At 41.3% G+C, this 24,768-nt stretch overlaps 1 pseudogene; it reads left to right on the top strand.

Moving 5' to 3' along the window:
- On the top strand, positions 17,458–19,028 carry LOC100512117 (annotated as a pseudogene).

The raw sequence follows: 24,768 nt of genomic DNA, 5'->3' as shown, positions 1-24,768 counted from the left end.
GCTCTGCCATGATGGGAACCCCTAAGATAGTTAGATATTTCTAGGAGAAGATTTTATGTGCCAAATTCTTCCATCTCCTCATATCTAGAAAAACACTAAAATCCGTCATGGTGATGTCTGCTCCTCCAGACCAAAAGCAAACTCTTGTAAAATGTGTGCATGGCTGTATGCACCTCCCTCTTCACCTTTATTACATACATTGATATTATTCCCCCATGCCTTTTTGGAACAGAGCTGCCTGGCCTGTAGTTAAGTTAACAAAACAAAGGATGTCACAGCATCTGTGAATGCAGCCACCTTCAAGGGTGAGCCTGTGATCCTAAAGGGAATTCAGGAAGGAAAGAAAGAATATCTGCCATCTAGTGGCCATCAGGCTGTATGCACTCCTAACAGTGAGCCCCACACATCTGAGATGTATATCAAAGGAATTATTTCAGTGAGCCCAGACCTTTGCACCTTCTCACAAAAAAGCACTAAATTGCTTAACTTGAAATATCTGGTTTTCTGTAATCTTTTGTTCCTACTGAAGTAAGAGTTTAACTAAAGAAACAACCCGCCCACAACCACTGAGGAGGCAGCTACATGCCTGACAGCAGCTTTGCTCACCCCCATACCACCCTTCTTGTATTCTTGTAGAAACTACATGCCTTATTCCTTGCTAGCAGCTCTGCTAGCAGTGCTCCAAGCATTGCTTATCAGTTTCACTTTTGTAATCTTAGTTTACTCAGCTTCTTAGGCAGTAACTTTGTCTGCTTGGGGAAGGGGGAGGTCCCAGGTGCTTGTGCAGGAAAAACAAGACCCAGAAGTCTGTATTGTATAAAAGCTACCCAGAACAAAGACCTGTTGCTCAGATTCTGGAGGCAACTCCTCTGAGCCTGCACTGGTGCTGAATAAACCTTGTTATTCCACATCTCTGAGTGCCATTTTTCTCTTTTTGCTGCCATGGTTTCTGTAACACTACTACCTGCCTTTGTTGCAAAAAAACTCCTATATATCCTGACACCATACCTCCTCTCCTTGGAGTAGTTTTCTCAGGGTTTCCTGAGATGCAAATGAGATAAAAAGCTCTTTTGTGTGTGTCTTTTGTATTTTTTAGGGCTGCACCCATGGCATATGGAGGTTCCCAGACTAGGGGTCGAATCAGAGCTGTAGATGCCAGCCTACACCACAGCCACAGCAATGCAGGATCCCAGCCATATCTGACTTACACCACAGCTCATGGCAATGCCAGATTCTTAACCCACCTAGCAGGGGCAGGGATCAAACCCACATCTTCATGGATAATAGTCAGGTTCATTAACCACTGAGCCATGATGGGAACTCCAAGATAAAAGCTTGGTAAACTCTATAGGAATGATTCAAAACTGCCACACCTCTAAGATGGACATTTTCCAAGAAGAGATTTATGATAATTTTTAAGTTATATCACTAAACTAGGTATTTTGGAAGTCTAAACTCTGATTTCATAGAACTGTTGGTAAGAGGGATTAATTATGTAAGACTGAGTAATCTGATGAATATGGTAATGATTTTTTGGTTTTGCCTGAGATGTTATTGGCTTTTGATCTGTGTTTTTTTCCAGATGGAGGGAAAATATTTGCCCTTGGGACAGTTATTTCTATTGCTGAAACTCAGCCTCTGTTCACCAGTGCCAAATAGAAATGCAAAGACACAGTGTTGGATGAAGGAGAAAAAGAGTTTTTATTGCTTTGCCAGGTAAAGGAGGCCACAACAGGCTAATGCCTTAAAGACTGTACCATCCATTGGGAAGGATTGTGGGGAGTTTTACAGTATAAATGAGAAAAACAGGATTCCAGATAAGAATGAGGGTTGAGGGCAAAGATGCATTTTTCTTTCTTAGGGGGAATCTTAGTTATAAAAGCTGGCATCATGAAACCTAAGCATGATTATTACAGTGCTCTTGTGGGTTATTACCTAAAATAACACTACTTGCAAAAAAAAGAGGGCATATTGATCTAAGTTTAAAACAAACTAGGAAATTTCCTGAAAAAAATCATGTTCTAGTAACTGTAACTCACAGGCAATTGTGTTCAGAGTGCCTAATCTTTTTTTTTTTTTTTTGTCTTTTTGCCATTTCTTGGGCCGCTCCTGTGGCATATGTAGGTTCCCAGGCTAGGGGTCGAATCAGAGATGTACCTGCCAGTCTAGCCAGAGCCACAGCAACGTGGGACCTGAGCTGCGTCTGCAACCTACACCACAGCTCACAGCAACGTTGGATCGTTAACCCACTGAGCAAGGGCAGGGATCGAACCTGCAACCTCATGGTTCTTAGTCGGATTCGTTAAGCACTGTGCCACAAGGGAAACTCCCAGAGTCCCTAATCTTAAGCTTATGGGTGGTTGTGTTTAGGTTGCAATTAAGCCAGAGAGAAGGACAAGGAAGGATTCTAAGCTGATCAATTTTAAAGTATTCATTTCTGAAAGGAGCATAAGGAATATAACTTTTCTCTTAGGTGAATAAGATGCCTACACCATTATGTGTATTCCTTGAAATGGAACTAGGATACTGCCCCAAGTCTGTAGTATTGTTTCTTGACTATTCCTCCCTTGTCTTTACATCCCTTTCCTTATCTGATCAGCAACTGCCTAAAACTCTCCCTTGGAACTCAAGTAAGGCTATGGAGGCTGAAGAGGTCCATTTCCTAATATCAAGATATGGGGGGCACAGAAAGGCTTTTGAGCCTTGGAGCCCCACAAAACCTGACATGGTTACCTGACTTGCAGCAGTTTATTGGATTATGCTTTTGTGGACAGAGTTGAAGCATTTATACTTTCTACCTAACCCCTGCAGAAATTGGAAACTCAGATTACCAACAGAGAATTCCTATTTTTTCAGATAAAATAGGAAGGTAATTGAGCAGGACTCTGTGAGGCCTTCCCAGACTCCCACTCATGCCCTACACTTTCCTTTTTATTTACAGAAAAACTTTAGTAAATATTAGAGAAGTGCAAATCAAAACCATGATGAGGTACCACCTTATACCAGACAGAATGGCCATCATCAAAATGTCTACAAACAATAAATGATGGAGAGGGTGTGAATAAAAAGGAACCCTATTACACTGTTGGTGGGAATGTAAGTTAGTGCAACCACTGTGGAAAATAGTATGGAGATTCCTCAGAAAACTGAAAAATAGAATTACCATTTGATCCAGCAATCCCACTCCTGGACATCTATCCAGAGAAAACCATAACTTAAAAAGATACATGTACTCCAATGTTCATTGCAGCACTATATACAATAGCCAATATATGGAAACAACATAAATGACCATCGACAGAGGAGTGGATAAAGAAGACGTGGTACATATACACAATGGAATATCACTCAGCCATTACAGGGAAAGAAATAATGGCATTTGCAGCAACAGGGATGGACCTAGAAATTATCATGCTAAGTGAAGTCAGTCAGACAGTGAGACACCAACATCAAATGCTATCACTTACAAGAGGAATCTAAAAAAAGGACAAAACGAACTTTGCAGAGCAGATACTGACTCACAGACTTTGAAAAACATGGTTTCCAAATGAGACAGGTTGTGGTGTGGGGGGATGTGCTCAGGGTTTTGGATGGAAATGCTATAAAATTTGATTGTGATGATCGTTGTACAACTATAAATGTAATAAAAATTCATTGAGTAATTTAAAAATTTTAAAAAGAAAAACCTTAGTCAAAGAACCAATTTAATCAGGGAAGTGAAAAATACAGAGAAAAAAGAAAACAGTAATAATAATTTGGCCATTCAACAAAGTCAAGGACCTTCAGTTCTTCAAAGACTATAGATAAAATTCTGAGCCATGTCCTTGAAACTGTCTTGCAGGAGCTGAAGCCCCCACCCGGTAGAAGAAGTCAAATGCATGCTGCCCACAAGCACATAGATCCCAGACCAGTTGGAACCAGAAGGTTGATGACACTAACTCCCAGTTACCTCACCATGCACCATTGAGGTACATGTCCATGACTGAACATGGCCTGCTCCTCAAACACTGTAAGACTCCTCGCTACCCCCTCCAAGGGGAGCACAGTTCTTAAGGCACTAGCCTGTTGTGTTCCTCTCTTTGCCTGTCAATTAAAGGTACTTTTTCTTTTTCCTCCAACACTGTGTTTGTATTTGGCATTGAGGTACAGAGGCAACCAATATTTTGGCAAAAGGAAGGCAACCTTCACCCTTATACTACATCCCTTTCTCCTCCTGCTCCTACTTTTTCTCCTCATCTTCCTCCTCCTTCTCCTCTTGTTGGGTCTCTGTGCTCCTGCTCTGGAGCCTGTAGCCTTCCTTAGCTCATGCCAGACACTCAGACCCTACACCCTGGAAGCGTTTGTTAATGGATGTGGTGGCCCAAGAAACCACGACCCAGAAGAGCAGGTTGAAAAGATATGATGGCAGCACCACTTTGACCAGGTTCATCCTCAGACAGATTGAATCTGAAACCTCATGGTTCCTAGTCAGATTCGTTTCCACTGTGCCATGATGATAAATCCAAAGGAGATGGGATTATGATGGCAGAATAGAAGGACTGGAGCTCAACATCTGTCATAAAAACAACAAAATTACAACCAAATATTGAGAAACCTTTGACCAAATGGTCTGGAAACTTTCAAAAAGATATCCTACTCAAGAAGACAAAGAGGAGGTCACATCAAGTGGTAGAAGGGTTGATTATGTGATATAAGCAATTCCATACCTCCTGGATGGGAAGCCCCACAGACTGGAAAATAGCTGTATCACAGTCTCACCTACAGGAGTGAGAGTTCTGAGCCCCACATAAAATTCCCATGCCTGGGGATCTGGCATTTGGAGAAAGAGCTCCCAGAGCATCTGGAATTGAAGGCCAGTGGGGCTTGTGCATGGGAGCTCTATGGGACTGGGGGAAATGGATGACCATTTGATCCAGCAATCCTGCTCCTGGATATCTATCCAGAGAAAACCATAACTCAAAAAGATACATGTACTCCAATGTTCATTGCAGCACTATTTCAATAGCCAAGACATGGAAACAACCTAAATGTCCATCGACAGAGGAGTGGATCAAGAAGATGCGGTACATATACACAATGGAATATTACTCAGCCATTACAGGGAAAGAAATAATGGCATTTGCAGCAACATGGATGGACCTAGAAATTATCATGCTAGGTGAAGTCAGTCAGACAGTGAGACACCAACATCGAATGCTATCACTTACATGTGGAATCTAAAAAGAGGACACAATGAACTTCTTTGTAGAACAGATACTGACTCACAGACTGAAAAACTTATATTGGTTTCCAAATGAGACAGGTCGCGGTGTGGGGGGATGTGCTGAGTGTTTATGGTGGAAATGCTATAAAACTTGATTGTGATGATAGTTGTACAACTGTAAATGTAATAAAATTCATTGATTAATTTTAAAAAAGGAAGGCCGGAGTTCCCGTCGTGGTGCAGTGGTTAATGAATCCGACTAGGAACCATGAGGTTGCGGGTTCGGTCCCTGCCCTTGCTCAGTGGGTTAACGATCCGGCGTTGCCGTGAGCTGCGGTGTAGGTCGCAGACGTGGCTCGGATCCCGCGTTGCTGTGGCTCTGGCGTAGGCCAGTGGCTACAGCTCCGATTCGACCCCTAGCCTGGGAACCTCCATATGCTGCAGGAGCGGCCCAAGGAAATAGCAAAAAGACAAAAAAATAAAAAATAAAAAAAAAAAAATAAAAGCAGCAAGTCTGCTTGTTCTCACACCTGTAAAGAAATCTGAGGATGAGCATGCTTGCACTGTAGTGCTGAACAAACTGCAGCTGTTAGTACAAAAAAAAAAAAAAAAAAAAAAAACAAAAAGGAAGGCCACCTTCTAATATATATAAAACAAAATCTCAAGGTACTTTGTAAACCCACAAAAAAGTGCATAATTCACCTAAGCCTGTAAGGTGAAGCTGACATTCTTTGGCATGGTTGTTCTAGCCCTGAGAAGCCTTTTAACTTTCAGTCTGAGACTCCTTATGAAAAAAATTCTAAGACAGCCAATTTAAAGGAATAAATTGTGATTAACCAGAATTATTTTTGAAAACAAACTAATCTTAATTTGACTGTATTTGATTTTAAAATGAGGGTATTTTTAGAGAGAAAGAGACTATTTCAATGGATATCAAATTCTGATTCTGTTGAGGTCTGCATGTACTGTCTAAGGCCTACCTCTCAGATAGTTACTTCATTATAGCTGGAGGATAAGTCAACTTGTTTAATCTTGTTCAATAGAACAGCATGTGAATCTAGTATAGTTAAGACAGTCTGAAAGTTAATAGGTAAGTGAACTGGAACCCAAATCCTAAATCCAATTACAAATTAGACTATAATAGAACTAAGTCAGGTTTAAATAATTGTAGATAAATAAGGAAAGAGAATTGTGTTATTTACTAAAGATTCTAAGGAATATTTGCTGCCCAAGGCTGATCAATTCTGTTCCACAAGCACCCCTCATTGCCCCAGTGTAGCTGTACAAAGCAGTTGTAACCCCTTTCCCACAAGACTGTGGAATGGACTTTGACAGTGGGGAGCTGTAGTAGGGAATAGCAAATCTGACTCTTTTACTTTAATCTTCATATATCTTATAGTACACATAATGCCCCATTTCTGGAAACCCTATCACATGTTTGCCTGTTAAATAACTTTGTTCAGCTCACAAGGAATATCCTGACCCAGCCCTCCTGTGAATGGCTGCAAGAAAGTAGAAATTAACACATCCTCTCTGAAACCAGGAGATATTTGCAACAGTGTATGATTTATATTGCCTGTTTTACAAAATTGTTTTCTCCACATTAACAAATGTGCTGCTGAGCCTCTGATAATACATAGATCCATATGAGATGCATGGTTGTAATCATGTAACTCTGGATATGGGAAGAAGCAACAAGAGGGAATATTTTCCTTGACAGTAACAGACCAGTAAGATACATGGTCCAGAGACTTTTGGTTACTGTTAATAAGGCCTCATCCAGTAATAATGCACTAAGCAGCCAAGCAATGAAATCTTCACCAGACCTGGGAATGAGTTTTCTTAGCACCACAGGATGCCCCCAAAAAATCCATGGTCAAGTCTATGACATTGAAGGGGCCCTGCCAACTAAAAATTTGCTCTTGTCATCTGCCTCTACAAGGGTAAGTCAACAGCCACTGCAGTCACTGACCTTCAACACCCCCTGAAGGGAATTCAGGGTGGACATCAGGAATGAGCTACTCTATGCTCTTAAAAAAAAACTGACAATATAGTCCTTCAGACAAATAGATATTTTCAGAAGAGTTTATGAGCCCAAATTCTTGCATTTTCTCATATCTATAAAAGCGCAAAAATCATTAATGGCGACATCTGCTTTGGCCACTGAGGAGAGAATGAATTTGGAAATAAAACTGGAGTGGCTGTGTCAAATTCATATGCCAACTGCCACTCTCAAAGCTGGTAAAACTTAGCAGGACCCTGTGGGTACCTCTGTCAAGTTTATCTGAACTTTTATTCTTTTCTTCTCTATCACTTTGAGGGAGAACCCTAAAGAAAAAGGGGTAATTGTAAGCAGGTGGGACCCTATGGGGCTTTCCTGGGGCAGGGCTTTCCCCCATATCCTCTACTTCAGCTTCTCTCTGAAGAAAAATTTATATCCTGTTGGAGGTTTAGAGGAACATTGTGACATGAATTCTGTAGACAGCAATAAGAACAAAGGATTTCTGCACCAAGAAGTTTGCAACAACCCACCATGCCCCTCCCTCACCTTGTCTTTAAAAATGCTTTGCAACTTGGCTTCAGGGAGTTTGGGATATTTGGGGGGCATAAGATACCCATTTCCTTGCACAGCCTGCAATAAATCTTTCTGTGCTCCAAAATCTGATATTTCAGTTTATTTGGCCTCACTGTGTACGGCGTACATGGACTTGCACTAACACATCCACATTAAGAGAAATTTTAGGCTCAAGTTGACTAAGTGTTCTAAAGTCTTCTGTTCAAGCTATTCAGATGGCATTCAAAAACCTTCCTCATATATAAAATATATAATTTTCATACACAACATCTAAATGAAGTAACATCATTTTGTTTGTCCATATGAAACTTCCCCCAAATATGCTGCTGACTCTCCATTGTATGACTGACCTGAAATTCAATTCTTTCCCAAAGACGCTTTAAAGCTTCACTGTGCTGTGTCTTTAAGGTGATTTGGAGAGAAATCCATTCAGTGTGCATACAAAGACTTGTTTTCTGTGCAACAAATGCATGTGTTGCCTAAAAGTATATGAAATAAATTTGATACAACATGTTCTTCATCTATATAGAATTTATACCCCAGTGGTGAAAGCAAGTGGTGTGTTATTTTAGATAATTTTCTCTCTATTGTCTCTATTGTCTATATTGAAGCTTAGTTCCAAAGTGGAACAGTTCTTACTGAAAGAACATTGTCAGAGGAACTTCTTTCAATTAGAGTTGTAAAAAAATGCATTTTGTTGTAGAGGGAAGCTATTCCTACTCTTTAGATTAAAGGTTTTCCTGTGTTTTTTCAATAACATCTGGTACAGAGCTTTAATGTACCACATAGAGAAAATGCAGTGAACAGGTCTCTTAAGTAATCCACTACCTCCTTGTGCCACTGGGTCCAGTCTCATGAAAGTGTCTATTTATAACATTTCTTTCATGTAGCTTGTAGAAAGTTCTATGCCTTCTGAAAAGCTTTAATTTCAAGTCACCTCTAAAACAGAGCATAGCTCTGCTTTTCATTAAACTGTACTGCAGGTCTCTCAAAAAATTCAGGACTTCCAGCAGAGTATGGGTTCTATATATAGAGAGAACACTGTGTATCAGCTTTTTTTCATAAGGCTTAAATCAAACTTATACATTTCCTACATGGGGAACAAGTTTTCTGCGTGTAGTCTGGGAAGCTTTCACTCCAGATGAATTTAGAACTCTGAACCTAGGGCAGCTCTAAAGTTCCTGTCAATGACATTGTATCAGCATTTTGTAATTAGTCCCTATGCATACCTGACAGCAATTTTATCATCCACTTAATGAATGAACTCTGCCTAGAATTTCTCTAGAATAGAAAGTATCAAACACCTGCTTATATGTCTAACCAAGCCATCTGAAAGATTTTTCCTTCCTTTGCCTTGAGCACAGTAGCTAAAGTCAAATGCAAAGTGGCACTTAGAATCACAAAAATGACAGCTTTATGAAACAAATCACTTTTTGAATCACACACTTCTCTTCACTGAGAGAGCACTATCAGGAGACTGTTTATGTATCCTTGTAAAAAGTCCTTCTGTTTAGTATGCAAATCTATCTGTATTTTGTGAATTAACTGGTCTTTTTTTTTTTTGCCATTCTCAGTTAGAACCCAGATTGACTAGAGCTTTAATGTAACCCACAGAGACACTAGAGAGACAGCCTGCTTGATATTTACTACCCACTTGAGCTGCTATGGTAATGTCCAATATCCTGAAAGAATGCTGTTTTTAATGTTTTTCATGTGGCTTGGAGTTAAAATATAGTCTTATTTGCATTTTCCTTATAAAATAATTTTTCTGGATTACTGTGCCATGTCAGGAAGGGCCTGTGCTGGCAGGAACCAGGATTTATACTCAGCCCCAGGCCTCATTGAAAAGGCCAGCCTCTGTGTCTGAATGACACTTGTGGCTTCTGATGGAATGTGATAGACCTGCCAAACATCTCATATGGTTGTCCTTTTAAAGGGTATTTCCAGGGAATTATGTTCAAAATGACAGGTGATAGCCCTCTAGCTCCTATTTGTGTGGGGAGTACCTGGGATAAGTTCAGAGCAGTGTCTGATTTTCAACAAGATTGAAAGAATTCCAGTATTCTTGGAGTTCCCATTGTGGCTCAGCAGTTTAAGAACAAAATATAGTGTCTGTGAGGATGAAGGCTTGATCCCTGGCCTCTCTCAGTGGATTAAGGATCTGGTGTTGCTGTGGCTATGCTGTAGGCCAGCAGCTGCAGCTCTGATTCAACATCTAGCTTGGGAACATCCATATGCCACAGTTGTGAATTTAAAAGAAAAAAAAAAAAAAACAGAAAGAATTTCAGTATTCTAATTGGTAATGCTGTTTTCATTATGCCCAGAGTTTGGTATCATTCCCTTGATGCAACTCCCTATAATCTTTCCTCTCATATCTGTTCTTTCAAAGTTCCAACGGAAAATATCTCCACCCTCATAAGATATCAAAGCATGAAACTGTGGGAAAGATCACAGCTGTCCCACAGGGCCTGAAAGCTCAATGTGCTCAATCAAGCCCAGCTACAAATTTAAGGGACGTCAGTAACAACACTACTGGGTGTGAAAACTGGGGAATGTCTGAGACCATGGACTTTATTTGTGTGTGTGTGTTTACCCCCCACTGGTTTATTTTTACACTGTTCTGTTTGATGATAGTTTTGTCTGGATATATACCCAGGAGTGGGATTGCTGGGTCATATGGTAGTTCTATATTTAGTTTTCTGAGATACCACCATACTGTTTTCCATAGTGGTTGTACTAGTTTACACTCCCACCAACAGTATAAGAGGGTTCCCTTTTCTCCACACCCTCTCCAGCTCTTGTTATTTGTTGACTTGTTAATAATGACCATTCTGACAGTTGTGAGGTGGTACCTCATTGTAGCTTTGATTTGCACTTCTCTAATAAAGAGTGATGTTGAGCTTTTTTTCATGTGCCTATAGGCCACCTGTATATCTTCCTTGGAGAAATATCAATTCAGGTATTATGCCCATTTTTCAATTGAGCTGTTGTCTTTTTTGCTGTTGATTTTTATGAGATGGACTTTAGAAACAACACATTTGCAAGTATTATCTTGGCCATCAAGGGAAAGTGGGGATTTTTCACTGGACTAGTATTCAGATCCCTATCTTGGTAAATAAAATCTCATCCTGATCCATCCTGTTTCAGCCAGGAAGAAGTGGCCACAATGTACCTGATAGAGAGGCTAGGGGACTCCAGGGAATTTGTGCCTTAAAAATAATTTAATAAGGAAGTGAATGGCTTCTGGAAATCCTAGTTCATAGGTAACATCAATGTTTATGAAGGGAGGCTCAGCAGTAGCCTTAAAACTGTCTCACAGGGAAGTGCCCATTGTAGCTCTCTCATAAAAAAATACTGACTAGTATCCATGAGGATGCAGGTTTGAGCACTGGCTTCGCTTGGTTGGTTAAGGATTTGACTTTTCTGGGACTGTGGTGTAGGTTGAGAATGCAGCTTGGATCCTTCATTACTATGGCTGTGGTGTAGCCTGGCAGCTGCAGCTCTGATTAGGCCCAGGAACTTCCATATGCTGCAGGTGCAGCCATAAAATGGGGGAAAAAGGCTGTCTCATCTTTCCCCATGTTTATGAAACAAGAAGGAAAGGAATTGGGAGATAATTAACAAGGACACAAGAAGGATTTAAATCTAGGTAAAGGGTGATTCAGAAGCCCCTGTAGGAGGACTATGAATGTACTATCCTGCCTGCCTTTATTCTATTTGCAAATTATCTTCCTCTTGCCTTGTCCCTTCCACTTGCATGGCTTTACCTCTACAGGTTTTTCTCCATGTAATTCTGGTACAATACTAGAGGTTGGTCAAAAAAATCTCAACAAGAAACAATCTCAACAACAATTCAACAAGAAAATCAGAAAATATTCCCTCTTCCTCCAGAGCTGTAGAAAGAAAGCCACTGTCCTGGAACAGGCAGGGGCTATTATTAAAGAATCCCACATTTCAGTTGGGTTGTTGCTTTACCTGTAAAAGTGCCTCAACTTCTAAATTCCAGTAGTTCTGTCTGCTTCTTGTCCAGGTTCATGGTACTGAAATGAACATATTCCCTAAGGAGGAAGTTTGAGGGTTTCTTTCAGTAACCAAGGAGGCAGAGGTTAGCTGGTTAGCATTTCTCCCTTAACTTCCATACAATAAGCTGATAATCCTACACAATTCCTAGTTCAAGGAGGAACTTGAATGTATATATATCATTTAAATTTTCATAGATCATCATGTTGTTTTTGACTTTTCTTTTGAGAATGTGGTGTATGACATAGATTGATTTGCCTATTTTGAGCCATCTTTGTGAACCTAAGATGTATCCCACTTGGTTGTGGTGTATGGTCTTTTTCTATGTAGTTGGATTCAGTTGGCTAAAATTTTGTTGAGAAGATTTGTGTCTATATTCATCAAATATATTGGCCTATAATTTTCTTTTTTGGTAGTATTTTTGTCTGGTTTTGGTATTAGGGTGATGGTGGCTACATAGAATGTCTTTGGGGGTGTTCCTTATTCTTCAGCCTTTTGGAAGAGTTTAGGGAAAATTGGTATAAGTTCTTTGTATGTTTGGTAGAATGCCTGTGAAGCCATCTGGTCCTGGACTTTTTGTTCGTAGGTAGTGTTTCTATTACATATTCAATTTCATTTCTAGTGATCAGAATGTTCAGTTGATATATTTCTTCATGATTCAGTTTTGGTAGGCTGTGAGTCTCTAGAAAGTGGTACATTTCTTCTAGATTGTCAATTTTGTTGGCATATAATTAAAAAAAGAAAAGTTGAAAACCATATGATCATCTCAATAGATGCAGAAAAAGCATTTAAAGAAGTCCAACATCCATTCATGATAAAAACTCTTACTAAAGTGGGTATAGAGGGAACATACTTTAACATAATAAAAGTCATTTATAACAAACCCATTACAAATATAATACTCTACAGAGAAGTGATGAAAATCTTCTTGCTAAAATCTGGAACAAGACAGGATTCCCCACTCTCAACACCTTATTCAACATAGTATTGGAAGTCTTAGCCACAACAATAAGAAACACAAAAGAAATAAAAGGTAACCAAATCAGAAGAGAAGAGGTAAAATTGTCACTGTATGCAGATGACATGATACTATATATTGAAAACTCTAAGATCTCCACACAAAAACTGCTCAAACTGATCAATGAATTCAGCAAAGTAGCCAAATATAAGATTAACATTCAGAAATTGGTTGCCTTTCTGTATACTAACAATGAAGTATTTGAAAAGGAATAAAAAAATAAAATATCTTTTAAAATTGCATCCCCCAAAATTAAATTCTAGTAATAAACCTGACTAAGGAGGTGAAAGACTTATGAGAGAACTATATGCTGAGATCTATAAAACATTAATCAAGGAAATTAAACAGGATCCAAAGAAATGGAAAGAGATTCCATGCTCCTGCTTTGGAAGAATTAATATAATAAAAATGTCCATACTAGCCAAAGCAATCTACAGATTCAATGCAATCCCTATCAAATTACCCATGATATTTTTCACAGAACTAGACCAAATTATCCAAAAATTTATATGGAGCTATAAGAGAACCAGAATTGCCAAAGAAATATTGAGGTACAAAACTATGCAGGTGGTATAATTCTCCCAGACTTCAGGCACTATTACAAAGCCACAGTTATCAAGACAGTGTGGTACTGGTATCAAAACAGACAGACAGACCAATGGAACAGAATAGAGAATCCAGAAATAAACCCTGACACCTATGGTCAATTAATCTTTGACAAAGGTGGCAAGAACATAAAATGGGAAAAAGTCCTTTCAGCAAGTGTTTCTGGGAATACTGAACAACTACATTTAAATAAATGAAACTGGAACACACCTTAACACCATACACAAAAATAAACTCAAAGTGGCTTAACGACTAAAATATAAGACAAATCACCATCAAACTCCTAGAAGAGGACATAGGCAAATGATTCTCTGACATCAACCATACAAATATTTTCTTAGACTCCCAAGCCAACAGAAATAAACAAATAGGACCTAATCAAACTGAGAAGCTTTTGTACAGACAATTTAATAAAACCAAAAAGACAACCTAAGAAATGGGAAAAAATAGTTTCAAATGATGCACCCGACTGGGCTTAATCTCTAAAATATACAAACAACTTAACTCAACAGCAAAAAAAACAACAACCTAATTGAAAAATGAGCAGAAGACCTGGACTGACATTTCTCCAAAGAAGACATACAGGTGGCCTGTAGGCATATGAAAAAAAATGCTCAATATCACTCTTTATTAGAGAAATGCAAATCAAAACTACAATGAGGTACCACCTCACAACTGTCAGAATGGTCGTTATTAACAAGTCAACAAATAACAAAAGCTGGAGAGGGTGTGGAGAAAAGGGAATCCTCTTACACTGCTGGTAGGAATGTAAACTGGTACAACCACTATGGAAAACAGTATGGTGGTATCTCAGAAAACTAAATATAGAACTACCATATGACCCAGCAATCCCACTGGGTATATATCTAGACAAAACTTTCAACAAAAAAGATACATGAAAAATAAGGAATTCCCATCATGGCATAGTTGAAATGAATCCAACTAGGAACCATGAGGTTGTGGGTTTGATGCCTTGCCTTGTTCAGTGGGTTAAGGATTTGTTGTTGCCCTGAGCTATGGTGTAGGTCTCAGACATGGCTCGGATGCTGGTTGCTGTGGTTTGGTGTAGGCCCATGGCTACAGCTCCAAATGGGACCCATATCCTGGGAACCTCCATATGCCACAGAGGCAGCCCTAAAAAAAAAAAAGAAAAAAGAAAAGATACATGCACCTGTATGTTCATTGCAACACTATTCACAATACCCAAGACATGGGAACAACCTAAATGTCCATTGACAGATGAATGGATTAAGAAGATGTGGTACATGTACACAGTAGAATACTACTCAGCCATAAAAAAGAACAAAATGATGCCATTTGCAGCAACATGGATGGAACTAGTGACTCTCATACTAAGTGAAGTATGTCACAAAGAGAAAGACAAATAACAGATGGTATCACTTATATCTGGAATTTAATATATGCCACAAATGAAGCTTTCCATAAAAAAGAAAAAAATGGACTTGGAGAACAGACTTTTGGTTCCCAATGGTGGAGGGCAAGCGAGTGCAATGGACTGGGAATCTGGGGTTAATAGATGCAAACTATTGCATTTGGAGTGGATAAGCAATGTGATCCTGCTGTATAGCACAGGGAACTATATCTACTCACTTATGATGGAGCGTGAAGGAGGATAGTGTGAGAAAAAGAATGTGTGTGTGTGTGTGTGTGTGTGTGTGTGTGTGTGTGTGTGAGACTGGGTCAATTTGCTGTAAGGTAGAAATTGGCAGATACTGTAAACCAACTATAATGGAAAAATAAAAATCATTATAAAAATAATAAATAAATTAGCAAAGGAAGAAAAAAAAACCCACAATGCCCAGGCTATAAAAAACCTCCAAAAAATATTGTTCCTCCAAAAAAAGTAAACAAACCTTGGGAAAGAGGTATCAGGAAGAGTGGGAGAATGTATGTACCCTAGGTGCTTAACCAGCAGAAGAGCTTGAACTGCCACTGGACACACCTTTGACCCTGAGCTTGATAATAGCTGTTTCTTCTTGACCTTGAGAGGTCTGTTGCCCAACCCAAACTGAAACTCCAGATTGGCAGGACAGAGTGACACCTGTGAGCTTCCTGGAGCCACAATCCAGATACCAGTGTCTGCTGAGCAGCTGGAATCCAGATGCCCTAGCAGCTGTCAAAGTTCTGGGACTGACCAGGAAGCCATGAACTCAGACTCTTTATACTGGCCAGCAGAGAGTATACCTCTTCCCTCTCCCAATTCCTGCCTGGATTCAACCCTCATTCTTGCTGAGCCATTCCAGGTCCTGAAACCAACCAGACACCAAATTGCTCCCTAGGGTATAAGTTATAATTTTCTGTGGCACCTTGTGCAGCAGGATCTCTGTCATTACTTTGTATTCTTAGAACTAAAGGGAAGGAGAGGATGCAAACAGGGCTGGGTGGGGTCTTGCAGAGGATAAAAAGTGGGGCAGGGGACCAAACTTGGTTCTTTGCACACATGGGATCCTTCCTCCTTTCCAATTTCATCCTGGCCCTACCTGTTCCCAAATATTGAATAAATAGCCCCTCCTCCAAGATGTTTTCCTTGAAGCCATATCCCTTTCCAGTCCTGTTACAGATTTCCCTACCCCATACCAGCCCCACCCTGTCCTCTGTTCTCTTGAGTTGCATCCAGTCCTTATTTTCCAATCATGGATGGAATGAGACAGGGTGTCTTGGAAGCCTGGTTGTGTTGCATTCCTTCTAAAGACCAAAAGCCTGACCTTCTGCCCAGGCTGGAACCAAGGCCATATTGAGGTCTTCATCTCCCCAGGAACAGCTCAGGATATTGCTGCGCATATCAGCCTTTCTTAGTCCACTCGGGAATGTCTCCTGTGGTGTTGCCTCTGACTAACAGGGAGTGAGAGGACACTTTACTTCCTCTTTCACATGAAGGTTCTGAGGATCATTCAGGAAGGACCCACTAGAAATCCATCAGTTCCCCCACATACTTCTCATAATCTGCCCAGGGCATGTATCATTCCTGGCTAGACACCTCAGTGAGAATCCTGACTATGACTGACTCATCTGTCTCTGGTCCAGTCATTTGGCCCAAGTCTGTGCTACCCATTTGAACACATGGTTCATAGGTGTCCCCTACACTACTCAGTTCTGGGTTTAGAAGGATGTCCTTCACTTGAAAGTGTGATGAAGATAGAGGAGAAATAGGGACCTAGTTTCCTAAAGACAAACTGGTCTGGTTTAGGGATAGAAAATAACCCCCTTCCACCTCATGTACCCAAAAGCCTGGAAGAAGCTAAGTGTCAGAAGGATGAACCAGCATGGAATCCAGAGACTTGCTAATTTTGCTATTTCAGCATCCCCTACTGAAAAGCCCAGCCATCACTAGTTTACCCCATTACCAGGACCTCCTGACCCTCAATCTCCTATGGACAAAACTCTCCTCTTCCTATTAATACAGAGAAAACCATAATTTTCCAAAGAAACTTTGTTAGGAATCAAAAACACAAGTCTTGCCCAGTTCCCCTTCCTCTCTCACCCCTCTCTTCTTTCCAAACCTACAGCAGTCTTAATTTGATGAGCGGTTTCCTGCTTAGTGAATTGTCTTTGCTACACAGTATTAATTTTTTTCTGGAGATCTTCCTGATTGAAGGAAAAAAAAATAAGTGTCAAGAGTTCCCGTGATGGCACAATGGAAACGAATCCGACTAGAAACCATGAGGTTGCGGGTTCGATCCCTGGCCTCGCTCAGTGGGTTAAGGATCCGGTGCTGCCCGTGAGCTGTGGTGTAGGTTGCAGACGTAGCTCAGATCTGGCATTGCTGAGGCTTTGACATAGGCCAGTGGCTATAGCTCTGATTAGACCCCTAGCCTGGGAACCTCCATATGCAAGGAGGCAGCCCCCAAAGACAAAAAAAATAAATAAATAACAAAACCAACAAACAAAAAAACTTTCAGAAAAGGTGTGAGGTTAATGCGAAAATTTCTGTCATCTGAGAATCCCAAATATTCAAACTGCTGGGATGAGTTTTCAGTATGTTCCTCTCTGCATTAAGGTTTTATGGAACTGGAAATGGAGCTCTCAGGTTAGTCACTTGAGGCCTCCATTCCCATTTCCACTGAAAAGCTCTGTTTTAACCAGTTTGAGTTTCAACTGCATATAAAGTTCTGATGCTATAAGAGAACACTGAAAATCTCCAATTTGGATCAACTCACAATGTGATATTTCAAAAAATTACTCCTAAATCTGTAGGAATGTTGGCTCAGCATGGTTAGTCAGTCCACATGCCTAGTCCCTGTCCCTAGAGTTTGATGCCTTCCAGGAAGTCCTAGCTGACTAAGGGGCAATAGAAGACATATAAGAGTTTCCCACATCTACCCTAGACTTCCAGTGGAGTGAAGCCTACCCAACATGGAACTTTCCTGCTGGTAAATTGAGGTACTATGCAAAGCAGAGAAAGTGGCCTATGGTAAGGAAAAATTCCTGAGTACTCAGCATTCCCAAGCAAGGAAGAAAATAAGATCTGAGGTAGGGAGTTGGAACTCTATTTGCTCTAGCTTCAGTCCCCTAAATTTGAATCTTTCTTCCTAGGTGTGACCGATGACCAGAAAGCCCAGGAAGGGCATAGAAGGATTCAGTGAGTAGACTCAGTGGAAGAAAGATTTCAGCTCAACCCAAGGAAGAAGCCAGGTAGGAAGTAAACATTCCCACCACTGAAACGTGTAAGTCAAAGTCAGGATGATCCTGGCAGGAATGGCCTAAGAATTCTGCAGGGGATTAGACCACAGACATCATTCTTGAAAGCTGATGAAAGAGATAGTTCAAAAGTTCTAGAGGGGGAGAAGTGGCTGCAGTGCCGAGTGGAGGAGGCAGGAACCCGAGCATGAGCAGGAGCTGAGTGGGCACCATAGCTGGTATCACCACCATCAAGATGATGAAATGCAAGATCCAGATTCTGCAGCATCAGGCCAATGCTACTCTTCCTTTGTGTACAGAGTTGCCTCCAGAGGGAAGTAGAGGGAGAAAGGCAGGCCTGGGAACAGGCGGAAGGTGAGGTGGCTTCCTTGAACTGTAGCATCCAGCTGGTTGAAGAGGAGCTGGACTGTGCTCAAGAGTGCCTGGCTACTGCCCTGCAAAAGCTGGAGGAAGCTGAGAAATCTGCTGATGAGGGTGAGAGAGGTATGAATGAAGTTTATTGAAAACCAAGCCTTAAAAGATGAGGAAAAAATTGAACTCCAGGAAATCCAATTCAAAGAATCTAAGCACATTGCAGAAGAGGCAGATAGGAAGTATGAAAAGTGGCTCATAAATTGGTGATTATTGAGGGAGACTTGGAATGCAAAGGAGCCAGCTGAGCTGGCAGAGTCCTGTTGCCTAGAGATGGATAAGCAGGTCAGACTGATGGACCAGAACCTGAAGTGTCTGAGTGCTGCTGAAGAAAAGTACTCTCAAAAAGAAGACAAATATGAGGAAGAGATAAAGATTCTTACTGATAAACTCAAGGAGGCTGTTTGCCGAGAGATCAGTAGCCAAGCTGGAAAAATACAACTGATGATTTGGAAGGTAAACTGAAATGCACCAAAGAGAAGCAACTCTGTACACAAAGGAAGCTGAACCAGACTCTTGACCTGAATGAGATGTAGAGCAGCCCAATCCCATCCTGCCCCCACTCCTTCCTCTCACCCCGACTCTGCCTGAGGCCAGCCTGCCCGAAGATGGCCTTTAAACTGAGGGCTTACCTTTAACTGGAAGGCTGCTTTCTACTTTTGCCACCTCTCCCACCCCAAAGAGACACCAAACTGTCTCTGCCTCTCCCCAGAGAAGCCATTTGGGCTAGAGGCTGAGCTCCTTTGGGTACAACTTTAAGGGAATGTGAGCACAAATGCAAAATGTCTTTAAAGCATGCCATTATGTGCTTACTTTGTAATTACCTTTTTGTTGTTTATGTAGCAACCATTTGTAAAAAAACATTCCAGATAATTCCACAGTTTTGAAGCAGCAGTCTAATCCTTTCTCACTTTTGAAAGGTAACTTTTTGGCTTAATGCATATTGCCCTCTCCAAAGAGGAAGGATAACAGTGTGTGGATCTGCCTTACTGAGAGCCAAACAGCCCAGAGGAGGACTTCATTATGGGAAACCTTGCTGCTCTGTGAAAAGTACCTGCCAAACCAGAAAGGTGATTCCAGGAGTTAGCCCAAAAAAAAAAAAAAAAAAAAAATGCTGTTCAAATTTTCAGCTTTACAATATCTTTGGGCAACTTTTATGTTTTTCATCAAAAGTGACCAAAAAAATTAAGATGATGAGACCTCTTTCTGAGACCAGATCCTCTACCCCATTCCCAACTGCTCATAGAATGGATGATGTACACCTTACATTGAGATGATCACTTATTATTTGCTCCCCTGCCTCCTAGAAAAAAAGAAAATTATGTTTTGCCACTGATTTAGCCATATGAAACTCATCTCATCACCTTTTTCTAGGTCTGAAGCTGCTGTCACTAAAAGTGCCATCTCATTTTGCTTTGTGTCAGTTAGTGCTGGAGAAATCTTCAATAGCTTATGTACAAAACTGTTTTTAAATTTTATATTATTTTGAAACTTTGCTTCTTTGGGATTGGGACATACTAGTCACCATGTCTGGCTGTGAATTCTGTACAGTCTGGGCTGGGAGTGTGCTGATCTACCCAATTCTGCTCCCCACCCTTTTGGTGAGGTTTCAGTAAGGTCTGTTAGGTGTGCATCCTGAAGCTTAATTGGTTTAAAATGTACTCTTCTTTGTGGTCTCTTTGGGGGCCTATTGGGAGAAAGAAAAAACAATAATGTAACTGTTTTGATACTAAAAATTGATGTGTCTTTTTGAAATAAAGAAACAATCTCTCAAAAAAAAAAAAAAAGCTCTAGAGAGGGACTCCATGGGACCTCTCACAGCACATATGGCCACCTGGATCGAGGGCTCCGCTACCCAGGTCCTGTCCTGTGTCATCATGCTTGGGATTCCTAAGAAGATGGAGATGATGCAGCCTGGCACATTGTTGAACTAGGTGACTGTGGCACATAAAATGAGGGTCATGTGCGTATTGCCAACCTTGTTTATCTGGTACCACATGGAGCCCAGGCAATGAGGGAGAACTGCCTTCTTATATAGCTCCTGGGAAACAAGGGAAGTGTTACCCAGACCTGTCACATCCCACCTTTTCATCCCAGGACAGGTCTCTGGTCAGAGCCAAAGTTCAGGAAGCTGACAATGTGGGAACTCTTATTAGAGTCACTGGGTTTGGTTTTCTTTCCACTGAAGGCACTTAGTACAATATTTATAGGAAAAGAAGAGGAAATTTCACTCAGTTTGCCCTCACCGAGCTCCAGAAGGCAGCTTAAGTAGGATCAGCCCAAGAGGACATCTTCCAGCCATACTGACCACCTCTGCTCCGACTCCTGTTCAGATGCATGGGTCTTTGTTTTTAAGTACATTTCAGGTGTCTAATTAGTGCTGAGGCTGATGAGCTTCTTGAGTAGATGATAGTGACCCATGGACCTGGCTGCACACAGTGAACTCTCCTTCCCTAAATAATAAGAGAGGCCCTTCCCAGCTTTCACTCTATTCTATTCATTAAATCTGCTCAGCCACTCTATGAAACAGGTTCTGTTATGACCAATTTCCACTTATTTCAGGTAAATGGCAAAGGCTTGATATTTAGAAAACTGATCAGATCATATGGTCAATAGGTGGTAAATCCAGATCCTAGGAGTGAAATCAGAGAAAAGCAGATGATGGAAGAGGGAAACCTTGGTCTATCCCTACCTTTAGAATCCAGCTTCTCACCACATTTATCAGAATCAATGGGCCAGCCATCAGCCTTGATGAGAGAACACATGATCATCAAACTTCTCCTTATTCAGCTGATTCCTCCTGGTTGCAAATCAGGAAGTCTTTTGAGCTGGAGCTGGCTCTGCAGTTTTGGATCTGGAGATGGCATTCCCACAAAAGAAGATGATATAGATTACCTCAGCTCAAGACCCAGCACTTATGTTGAAGGGTCAACATTGTTCAGAATTCCTTCAGGGGCAGGGTTGGCTCCTTTTTACACCAGGTGGACAAAGAGGAAAGTATAGTCAGTGACATCACCAGGAGGGTCAACGTCTAGAACTCCCAGCAGAAACTCCTAGCACTCAGAAAGTTGGGCAAGAAAAGAGAACTGATTGCCCATACCAAAAAAATTTCTAGAATTTAAAAGTGCAATTTGATTTTGTGGTAATGATAAACTATTTCTACCATCAAGATATTGTGTTATCTTAGGAAAAATAGCACCTCCCTATATAAATACCCTGTATGAAGACCATTGTCCCAATGAGTAATCAACAAACTTCCCCGCTTCAGGTCAGAACTGAAAACTGTCCAAACTATGGGCTGCATGACATTTCAACTTAACTCCCTGAAGCTTGGTTGGTGAAGGCTCTCAAGGAAAACACATTTCTGGAAGGGTGCCAGGGGAGTCAACAGATTTGGATTTGGGGTCTGCCCCAGTCATTCTGGGATCCTGGATGTGGAGACCATTCTAGCTCACTTTTACTCCGGAGTGGTGTTGGATGTTGTTGGTAGCCTGATGCAACTGCCTCTTGTCTATGGAGATGAAGTAGTTGAAACCATCAACCAGCTCCTGGACAATGTCATGGGTTGAACTCTTCAAAGACAGAGCCCTGTACTAGGCTAGTAAGCATCAGCAATCAGTGGACACCAAACTGTGATTCAATGTTATGGCAGACCTATCAAAGTAACATATTCTATTAGGATACACTTAAGATGTTCCCTTCAGTGATACTGAAATAACAAAACTGAATCATATTAAGGTCTAATAGCACTGAAAGTCTGCACTATTGTGGCAAATGACCTCCTTTATGAGATATTATGATGAGTAAAGCCACAGCTCCTGAACTGATGGGCCTACAATGATTTCATATGTTTGGTGAGATGACAAGTTGCAGAGAAGTATGTGCAATAGATATTACTTCAATTCCCCCCCTTTTTTTTGGTATAAACTTTCCTATCAATAAGTGTTATGATATGTAAGGCTGAAGGTCCATAAGAACAGTTTGGCTGAGCACTCCACAGGATATCTGGGTGTGTGGTAAAAGCAATCAAAACAGTAGAAAAATGCAAAGACAACATAAGGTTTTTCTCTATTGTTCCAACAAATATATGAAGGGTTTATTTCTACTCTAACATGTAGATGGTGGGTTACATGTGAAGGTACACATTCCTTTAGAGGAGTGGGACTGTGGGACACCCATGTGTGAAAGCATTTGAAAAGCCCTCGGAGTCCCCAGATTTGAGTTTGGGTCTGCCTCAGTCATCTTGGGGTCCTGGTTGTGTAGACCTCTTTTCTTCTTCTCTCAATGCAGAATAACACTGAATGATATTGGTAGCCCCTCATATGAGAAGCTGGAAGAGTTCAACCCATTGGCAGCTCATCGACAATCTCTGGGGTTGGATTCTACAAAGACAGTGCCCATTATCAATGAATCGGGGCATGCCTGGACATTGCCACTGGGAGAAACTCTCTAAAGAAATCCAGTTCTCCAGTTCAGGCCCAGAGGGGCCTGTGCAAAGAACTGTACTCAGGGAGCAAATGAGATTAGACATCTAGAGTGCAGGATTAACTTGTAGGTAGCAAAACTCATTTTCTCATACTGCCAAACATGATCTGGGATTAGAAGTTCACCAGGCTTCTAACACCTAACAACCTTTTCTTGCCCATGAAAGACCTCCCCTCATCTCTTGCCCTCCCACCTCCCAACCCCCACACCACACACACACACAAATGGTGAGGGACAAATAATGTGAGGGCCATTCAGATGGAGACTCAGATATGGCCTGGCCTGTATTGGGCTGTCCTGTGTTGCCTGTTTAGCCTTTTGGATGTCTCCTGCTGATACCAAATGGAAGTCTGTGTGCCAGAGGCACAGTGAGATCAAACAATACCAAAATTTCAGAGTTTGGAGCAAAGAAAGTTTTACTGTAAGGTCAGGCAAGGAGACAGGTGGCTCACTCCTTAAAAAAAAAAAAAAAAAATCCCCAAACTCACCCAAGGCTTTCAGCAAAGCCCTTTTATTTTTTTATTTATATTTTTTTCTTTTTGTCATTTTCTTGGGCCGCTCTCACGGCATATGGAGGTTCCCAGGCTAGGGGTTGAATTGGAGCTGTAGACACCAGCCTACGCCAGAGCCACAGCAACGCTGGATCCGAGCCGCATCTGCAACCTACACCACAGCTCACGGCAACGCTGGATCGTTAACCCACTGAGCAAGGGCAGGGATCGAACCCGCAACCTCATGGTTCCTAGTCGGATTCGTTAACCACTGTGCCACGACAGGAACTCCTCAGCAAAGCCCTTTTAAAGGGAAGGTGAGGGAGGGGCATGGTTGGTTGTTGCAAACTTCTTAGTGTCAGATCCTTTGTTCTTACAGCTATCTACATGAGTCAAGTCATGGTCTGGTCATGTTCCTGTAAACTTCCAACAAAACAAATGTTATTCTCTGTTCTACAGACTTTTACCTCCAGATGACAAAAAGTAGCAAGTCAGCCTGGGGTCTTAGGTAAGGGTGAGGTTGGCCTGGAGTCAGAGAAATTGTCAGAGTCAACATGACTCAGCACAAGCAACAAGCACAAAGATCTAATATGGAGTCAGATTTCTTCTTCCTATTACAAAACTTTAGAGGAAACATAGCAAATTTGGGGGGTAGGTAGGAAATTGGATTACCTGGTAGAGTATCTGAGTTTACCAAAAGCTGACTGTAGGAAGTTGCTGGAAAATATCTAAAATTGTGTTTAAATGGATCAGACTAACAACAGGTTGTGTTAATTACCTTCTCCCATACTCAGTCACCTCAGTGCACTGATCTACCAGGCTCAGCCTGCCAGCTGTGTGTGTGGTCAACTGGTGAGGGGCCCCTGTTGTGGGACAGGAAGTCTTGGGTGGGAGGTCTGCCATCCTGATAGCTATTATACTCAATGGTGCCTCCATGTCTTCATATCCCACTACTCAACCACCTGAAGTGGCACATGTGGGACACACAGAGAGGAGAAGTCTTTCTGTTGGGATTACTGTCTTTATGCCTCTGCAGAGGAAGTATGCAAATGACTTGGGTCCACAGACTGACCCAGGGAGACTGCCTTCCCTGGTGGGATGCTGACCTTGGCAGAGCTGCCATCAATGGTCAATGCCTGCCCCACCCCAACTACACTGCCAAAGGGCAAGAGACATGGCAGATGAGGACAAAACAAACATCTACAATGACAAAAATAATTGTCACACTGGGCTTTCCTAAGCTCAGAGCCTTTGAAAAGTTGGGACCCAGCAGGAGATCATCTTCCTCAGTTGAGGGTCT

Source organism: Sus scrofa, chromosome 8 (genome assembly GCF_000003025.6).
Source record: "Sus scrofa isolate TJ Tabasco breed Duroc chromosome 8, Sscrofa11.1, whole genome shotgun sequence".
Classification (NCBI taxonomy): domain Eukaryota; kingdom Metazoa; phylum Chordata; class Mammalia; order Artiodactyla; family Suidae; genus Sus; species Sus scrofa.
This window is presented reverse-complemented; position numbering and strand designations above follow the sequence as displayed.